The sequence below is a fragment of the Cherax quadricarinatus genome, chromosome 83 (genome assembly GCF_038502225.1).
Source record: "Cherax quadricarinatus isolate ZL_2023a chromosome 83, ASM3850222v1, whole genome shotgun sequence".
Lineage (NCBI taxonomy): Eukaryota > Metazoa > Arthropoda > Malacostraca > Decapoda > Parastacidae > Cherax > Cherax quadricarinatus.
Window position 1 is genome coordinate 7909817 of NC_091374.1, and position 9632 is coordinate 7919448.

Here is a 9632-nt window from a genome sequence, read left to right on the forward strand (position 1 = left end):
TGAACTTCATATTGTTTTCTGCAGCCCACTGAAAGATTTGGTTGATGTCCGCCTGGAGCCTTGCAGTGTCTGCAATGGAAGACACTGTCATGCAGATTCGGGCGTCATCTGCAAAGGAAGACACGGTGCTGTGGCTGACATCCTTGTCTATGTCGGATATGAGGATGAGGTGGTAGCGAGTCATTGATCTGGTTTTCATTGTGGTTGATATGGTTACCTTTAGTCGCTTCCGGAGGTCACCGCCTCAGCACCCCGGACCTACACCAATCCTCCTGGTAGCTGGCCTGAACGCTCAGGCTGTTAGCGCCCACCACCCGCAGCTTGAAGTACGCGCACCAGCGTGGCTGATCAGGAACTAATTTGAGGAACCTGCCGAGTTCCCTCTTGAAGACAGCCAGGGGGTCTGTTGGTAATCCCCTTAGGCGTTAAGGGAGGGTGTTGAATCGCGGTCCCTTTACACTTACTGAGTTCTCTAGTAACACGACACCTGACATTTTAGCACCTATAAGAACACTAATGGAAATAAGTAATTCTTTAGCTTTATTGGGTTATCCTAGGTTAAATGTACATAATATACATTATATAACTAACATGTTTGCCCTCAATTTAAAAAAAATGTATTCTATGTAAGGAAACCTAAATCAAAATAATAGTAACTTGGTAGAAGAGATAACTTATTATTATTATAAGTTATTATAATTATGGTGACAAGGAGTTTAGTATGACGTGAGTGCCTATTGAGGAGGCTTCAAGTCTAATATAGAAGTGAATAACTACGGAGACAGTAGAAGCAGTGCACAGGCAAAGATGTGATCACTCCATCAACCTAGTAGTAGGAGTTTGAAGGTGGTCAGTCCCTCAGCCTGGAGAAGTTTTCATCCCATAGTCATTTATCTTCAAAATAATAAAAATTTCCCTCAATTATATTAATCATGGGGCAAGTTCTATGGTACACCGGAATAATGGGGATATAAATAACGCGCTGAGAGTAGGTAACCAAGACAGGACTCACAGCCATGGACTTTTCCAGTTGGCCAAAGCTACGTTAGTAAGTTTATTCAGGTATACACAATTATAGTCATACATAGTAACGTGTGTGTAGAAAACTTAAGATAACCAAAAAAAGTTTAAGCGAATTATTTCCACTGGATACTGGGAAGTACTGGTTTGGCAACAGAATTGTAGACGAGTGGAACAAACTTCCAAGTGGCGTCACTGAGACCAGAACTTTGGGTAGCTTTAGATATAGGTTGGACGGGTACACGAGTGAGTTAGGCCTGCTTAGTATGGGCTGATAGGGCTACGGTATTGTTCCTTATTTTTCTGTTCTAAACAATCCACGGTACAATTTGGGTTTGAACTCGCGAGTCGTAAAACTGTTTTGCGTGAGTCGTAAAATTGTTTAACGCCTCACTTTACGACTGTTCTGTTCTAATGCTAAACCCAAATGAATTCTACTGCGCCTAGGGAACAGGTTTGATCCAAAAAAGAGGAGAAATTCTCCTCGCTTCAAGAGATCTTCAACAGCAAACGTTATTAAATTTTGACCATAAATCACTGCAAAGTCTAACTGTAAAAAAAAAAAAAGCCTTGAATCTCAAACCACTTACGCAAGTTAAACCTTACTGTATGTGTCCAATAGCTAGAGTCACATTTGTTCTCTCTCTCACGAATATAGTAAAAAAAAATGCATGTTATGTATATACCAGCTAAATAATAACATGCTCGCATAGTCATACTATATGCGACAAGTCCCTCCTGGAGGATGACACGACAATACAGGTTTTCTATGACTCAGGAGTGATGTAGACCCAGCCAGGCTTGAGGGGTTACTATATTAACACCAAAACTTTGGGGCCCAGTCCCTGGGCCCATTATGTACCTCTGTAATCTTTTGACTACCTCCCACAGGATGGGTATGGGGTACATATTGAACGAATAATAATAACAATAATAATAATCTGATTACAAGTACATGTACAAGGTATACAAGGCCTAGCTGACATCAATGACATGCTACCACTACTACATAGGACCCCAATGGAAATAAGTCACTGTCTGACTTTTTTGGGTTATCCTGGGTTCTCTACACATATGCTGCTATGTATGATAATCTATGTAACTGTATTTATGTATACCTGAGTAAACTTACTTGTTAATTTTGCCCCCCAGGATGCGACCCACACCAGTCGACTAACACCCAGGAACCTATTTTACTGATAGGTGAATATGGACAGCAGGTGTCTTAAGGAAACACGTCCTAATGTTTCCACCCGTATTGGGGATCGACCCCTGGACCTCAGTGTGTGAGCCGAGTGCACTAGCAATCAAGTATGTTCGTTTCTTACACACACACACACACACAACGTTCATACGTGTATGTGTATAATATATATATATATAATTCACAAAGTCCAACGTTGAGAAATTTGGGGAAGGGCAAAAAAGACCACAAACGGAGTACAGGGTCGAGGGACAAAGCCTGCAAACCTTACTCGAGGAAAAGGACCTTGGAGTGAGTATTGTACCGAGCATATCCCCTGACTCGCACAACTGCTGCAGCAAATGCGCGTCTGGGAAATTTAAGATTAGTCTCAGAAAACTAAGTACAGAGTCATTCACGACACTGTGTACGTCAGGCCAATAGTGGAGTATGCAGGACCAGTATGGAACTCTCACCTGGCAAAGTATGTCGAAAAATTGGAGAAAATGAAGAGGTTTGCAACAAGACTAGTCCCAGAACAACGGGGTATGTCCTACGAGGAGAGGTTAAGGGAACTCAGCGTGATGACTCTGTAGGAAAGAAGGATTTGGGGGTGATATGATAACGGCCAAAATACTGAGAAGAAACTGATAGGGTGGAGAGGGACAGTATGTTAGGAGACGAGGAGCAGAAACACCAGGACACCGCTGTCAGTTTTTTTTTTTTATTCGCCGGTACTCTCCCAGCCCGGGTCTTTTCCAATAGTGGTGACCCGGCCTTGGTTCCCTGTCTGGGGAGTATCTCGAGACCTGGAAGTTGAAAACAGTCACGGGGATATGAACAAGTATTTCTCCAGTCTTAGAGTAGTCAAAGTGGAACAATCTGGAGACTCGAGCTGTAGAGTCAGGATCCATACATAGCTTAATAGGTACAAGAAAGGCTCTCGAAGACAAGATATAACAGTAGCAACCAGGAGCAGAGACTCGACCCCTACAACCTCATATAGGTGAGTACACACCCACACAACACTTGACGCCTGGCGGAACAAACACGTTAGCGCCACGTCCGTCCTGCATCTAAGTTCTCTCCCCCCCCCCCCACACACACACACAGTTTTACAGAACGTTGTTTCAAGCCTTCAGTATCGGGGATGGGAATAACATTAAAATACAACATTTGTCATTTAAATACCTTCACAAGATTAATTATTTTAGAGTATTAAGACATTTTAAAATAATATGAGAGGAACATTCTCAAAAAAAAAAATGTTACTAATAAACCTCTCTCAATAAGGTCGTTCAATGAACATCTGCCAGTCGTTAATGAACCTTTGACGAGTTCCGAAGATTCTTCTACTCCCAGAGCCCGGTCTTGGGACAGGCTCGTCTGGTGCTTGCCTGGTCAACCAGGCTGCTCCTGCTGGTTGCCCGTTGGCCCACATGCTTTTAGAAAATTGCTATCTCGAGCGAAACAGGTCAGAACATTAAAACCTCTATAACCAGGATTTTTTAAATTATCAAAATAAAAATGGTAATTTTCGATTTTATTCTAAAAATATAAATATTAACATCGGCGGCTACCTAGAAAATAAACCATAAAAGGGTCTGGTCTACCGAGGGAGAATGTTCAAACATTTACTAGTAACACCTGCACTGTGACGCATCACTACACTCGCACTCTGGGACGCATCACTACACTCGCACTCTGGGACGCATCACTACACTCGCACTCTGGGACGCATCACTACACTCGCACTCTGGGACGCATCACTACACTCGCACTCTGGGACGCATCACTACACTCGCACTCTGGGACGCATCACTACATTCGCACTCTGTGACGCATCACTACACTCGCACTCTGTGACGCATCACTACACTCGCACTCTGGGACGCATCACTACACTCGCACTCTGGGACGCATCACTACACTCGCACTCTGGGACGCATCACTACACTCGCACTCTGTGACGCATCACTACACTCGCACTCTGGGACGCATCACTACACTCGCACTCTGTGACGCATCACTACACTCGCACTCTGGGACGCATCACTACACTCGCACTCTGGGACGCATCACTACACTCGCACTCTGGGACGCATCACTACACTCGCACTCTGGGACGCATCACTACACTCGCACTCTGGGACGCATCACTACATTCGCACTCTGTGACGCATCACTACACTCGCACTCTGTGACGCATCACTACACTCGCACTCTGGGACGCATCACTACACTCGCACTCTGGGACGCATCACTACACTCGCACTCTGGGACGCATCACTACACTCGCACTCTGGGACGCATCACTACACTCGCACTCTGGGACGCATCACTACACTCGCACTCTGGGACGCATCACTACACTCGCACTCTGTGACGCATCACTACACTCGCACTCTGGGACGCATCACTACACTCGCACTCTGGGACGCATCACTACACTCGCACTCTGGGACGCATCACTACACTCGCACTCTGGGACGCATCACTACACTCGCACTCTGTGACGCATCACTACACTCGCACTCTGTGACGTATCACTACACTCGCACTCTGTGACGCATCACTACATTCGCACTCTGGGACGCATCACTACACTCGCACTCTGTGACGCATCACTACACTCGCACTCTGGGACGCATCACTACACTCGCACTCTGGGACGCATCACTACACTCGCACTCTGGGACGCATCACTACACTCGCACTCTGTGACGCATCACTACACTCGCACTCTGGGACGCATCACTACACTCGCACTCTGGGACGCATCACTACACTCGCACTCTGTGACGCATCACTACACTCGCACTCTGGGACGCATCACTACACTCGCACTCTGGGACGCATCACTACACTCGCACTCTGTGACGCATCACTACACTCGCACTCTGGGACGCATCACTACACTCGCACTCTGGGACGCATCACTACACTCGCACTCTGGGACGCATCACTACACTCGCACTCTGGGACGCATCACTACACTCGCACTCTGTGACGCATCACTACACTCGCACTCTGGGACGCATCACTACACTCGCACTCTGGGACGCATCACTACACTCGCACTCTGTGACGCATCACTACACTCGCACTCTGTGACGCATCACTACACTCGCACTCTGGGACGCATCACTACACTCGCACTCTGGGACGCATCACTACACTCGCACTCTGTGACGCATCACTACACTCGCACTCTGGGACGCATCACTACACTCGCACTCTGTGACGCATCACTACACTCGCACTCTGGGACGCATCACTACATTCGCACTCTGGGACGCATCACTACACTCGCACTCTGGGACGCATCACTACACTCGCATCCCCAACAATGTTTACCGTGCTGGAGATTGTACAAAAAAAAAATATTGAAGATTAAGACATGCGCAATAATTTGGTATCTTTATTGATAAAATGTTTCGCCTACACAGTAGGCTTCTTCAGTCAAATACAAAGGAGAAGCAGAAATGAAATGATGTAATCAGTCCATCAATCTTGGAGAAAAAGTATTTGAGGTGGTCAGTCCCTCAGCCTGGAGAAGAGTTCAGCTCCGAGGACAGCAAATAAATTCTTCACAAAAAATATGTATGCATTTGCACCCCCTCAAAATATGATGGGCTGGAGGTCCAGAATGACCTAATAAAATAAAAAATCTATGCGATGGCTCTCAGGTGTTGGGGGAACTGAGCACCAAACTGATGAATCAAGTCTTCTAACAATTTTGGGAGAGCATACCTGCCCACCTCCAGACATTTAAACCTTTTAGAAAATGTTAAAGACATTGACGTGAGGAATAAGATGTTAATTCTGTTCGCCAGGGCTCCCACATATCTACCTTACCTGGAGGTTATTCCTGGAGGTTATTCCGTGGATCAACGCCCCCGCGGCCCGGTCCATGACCAGGCCTCCCGATGGATCAGGGCCTGATCAACTAGGCTGTTACTGCTGGCCGCACGCAGTCCAACGTACGAGCCACAGCCCGGCTGATCCGGCACTGACTTTAGGTATCTGTCCAGCTCTCTCTTGAAGGCAGCCAGGGGTTTATTGGCAATTCCCCTAATGCTTGATGGGAGGCTGTTGAACAGTTTTGGGCCCCGGACACTTATGGTGTTTTCTCTTAGTGTACCAATGGCGCCCGTACTTTTTATTGGGGGCCTGCCCAGTCTTTTACTTTCGTAGGGAGTGATTTCTGTGTGCAGATTTGGGACCATTCCTTCCAAGATTTTCCAAGTGTAGATTATGATATATCTCTCCCTCCTGCGTTCCAACGAGTACAAGTCAAGTGCTTCCAAGCGTTCCCAGTAGTTAAGGTGCTTGACAGAACTTATACGTGCAGTAAAGGATCTCTGTACACTCTCTAGATCTGCGATTTCACCTGCTTTGAATGGAGATGTTAATGTACAGCAGTATTCCAGCCTAGAGAGAACAAGTGATTTGAAAAGGATCATCATGGGCTTGGCATCTCTCTTGGCATCACCTTTGACTATACTTTGACAAAAAGTTACTGACGAGTTTAACCTGATACCAGTCAAAGACTTCATTGATGTCTCTGAAGTTTGCATTAGTTTCAGTTGATTATCCTTTGGTGGCAATATACCAACAGTCGTATAGAATGGCCATGGGCTCACCGCTGAATGCAGCCGTGGTCAATATATACAGGGAACACCTGTAAGGGTAAAGATTAAAGCCATACATCAATGCTGGTGTAACATGAAGAATTAGACACATGTGTAACATCTGGGATCTTTAATTTGTAGACGTTTCGTTACGCAGTGGCTTATTCAGAACAATACAGGGACATAATTTGACGACTGTAGAAATATATACAAATAAAAAGAAAAAAAAACACGAGGTAATGAGTCCCTCAGTCTAAGAGTAGGTGATGAGCGCCGTAGTCTTGAATGTAAGCACAGGCAGGAAGATTGGTGCTTATATACTGGCATCAGATGAGGGAGGTGCTGCAGACAAAGGCATTGTCACTGGTAGGCGGTATTCCCCAACGGACTTAGGTAATACCCAAGGGATGGGCCAGGAGGAGACATGGAATCTTGGTACAGACGACTTCACAACAAATCTATTCCTAGCCCATCCCTTGGGTATTACCTACTTCCAATGGGAAATCCCGCCAGCAATGACAATGCCTTCGCCTACTGCACCTCCCTTATTGTCAGTATACAAGTACTAATCTTCCTGCCTATGATTAAAATTCAAAACTACGGTGTTCTTCATTTACTCCTGAGGGACTGATTACCTTGCCTTGTGTATATACTTCTACAGTCGTCAAATTATGTCCTTGTATTGATAAAGCGAAACGTCTACAAATTAAAGATACCCAGATGTTGCACAAGTGTAATTGTTCATCTTGTCGGTATTTCATGAAAAATACCCGGGCCGGGACCATACCGGCGAACCACTACGAACTAACTACTCGTTATTGTATACCATTCCTATACATGGTGCAACGTGGCTGAGATATGTTCACACACTCGTCAGCGCCCCTAGCTAGATCTTTAATACAACATAAGTCATTTTTTTCAAACCTCCTGAAAGTTCGCTACGACAAAGCTTAGTTAATAGTCGCTTATGTTTTTTGGACGGACGGACGCGAGCGCACACGCACACCCACACAAATGTAGGGAATCATCATCAGTAACGACATGGTGTTCTTAAAAGGTGTGTGTGGGTGGAACCACGGTAGGTGACGAGACACACCCTACGTGGCCTTCCTGCTAGGTGTTGTCATCAAGGTGACTACCTCCACTCGCTGCTGTTTCCCTTCTCCCCTCACCCTCCCTACTTCCGCTCACTCCTGATACAGCACACCAATATTACCTGTCAGCCTATTCTCTACACGATATTTAGTCCGTGCATATACTGACAGACGCACGACAACCACAGCACAACAGTTTAATCAACTGTATGAATAAGACGCTACAGTTAGGGCTCACCTACACAGAGGTGACTAAATAACGGTGTCCGTAGTTCGATTGCTAGTGCAATCCGTTCACACACACTGAAGGGTGAAAACATTAGGACGTGTTTCCTTATGACATCTGCTGTCCCTGTTTACCCAGAAGTTACCTGGGTGTTAGTAGATTGGTGTGGGTCGCATCCTGGGGACAAAATTTACTTAATTTGTCCGAATTGCTCTGCATAACAAGGGACTTTCTATACAGAAGTATGACACTGATGTCGGCTAGGCCTGTAAACGTTGTACAAGTGCTTGTAGAAAGAATTATAATTATATTATTAAATATTATTATTATTATTAAATATGTAGACAGCAGAAGCAATGGAGAGATCAGCCCTGAAGTAGTTTACAGGTTGTCAGTCCTTCAGCTTGGAGAAGTGTTCAGCTCCGTGGTCTTCAACAATAAAGATGCCTAACTGTTGTACACGTCTCTTACTCATCTACCTGTCAGTAATATATACCAACTGCGTTATTAATCAAGTGATTTATACACAGCTCTCTGAAAACGTTCACTTCAGCGTCAGCTCTCGTGCACACCAAGAGTTGAGATGGAACTATACTCCCTTAACGAGCACACGCTTAGCATCACAAAATTGAAAACACGAGTATGTTCACCATAAACTGAAGCAATATATAGTTACAGAGATGTTGCACACCTGTCAAATTCATCAACTTGTCGGTATGCAATAGCAACATCATGGAATCTTGGAACAGAGGACATCTCCACAACCTACTTGTTAATCTCTGGTCCAACTCTCGGTCATGTCTTACTTCCACTGGAGGATCCAGCCTACCAGTCACAATGACTTCATCTACTGCACCGCATCTTACTTGTATATAAGCGTCCATTTTCTTGGCTGTACTTCAGTGATCAAGACTACGGTGCAGAATACCTGCTGCTAGACCGAGGGACTGATTACTCATCTTCCACAGTCTTCCATTTATGCCCCTGAATTGTACTGATAAAGTCAGTGGGCTACGAAACGTCTACAAAATGTGTGTGTGTGTGTGTGTGTGTGTGTGTGTGTGTGTGTGTGTGTGTGTGTGTGTGTGTGTGTGTGTGTGTGTGTGTGTGTGTGTGTGTGTGTATGTCGTGCCGAATAGGCAGAACTTGCGATCTTGGCTTAAATAGCAACGCTCATCTTGCCATATAGGACAAGTGAAAATTTGTGTATGCAATAATTTCGCCAAAATCATTCTGAGCCTAACGAAAAATATATATTTCACTGTGTTTGTTTAGTATTAAATTACTGTAAACAAATCTAAAATATATTTAGTTGGGTTAAGCTAAAATAAATTGTTCTTGTTATAATAAGGTTAGGTAAGTTTTCTAAGTTTCTTTTGGTGCAAAATTATAATTTTTTACATTAACATTAATGAAAAAATATATCTTTAAACGTATAAGAGAAAATTTCAGAAAGGACTTAATTTTAAATGAGT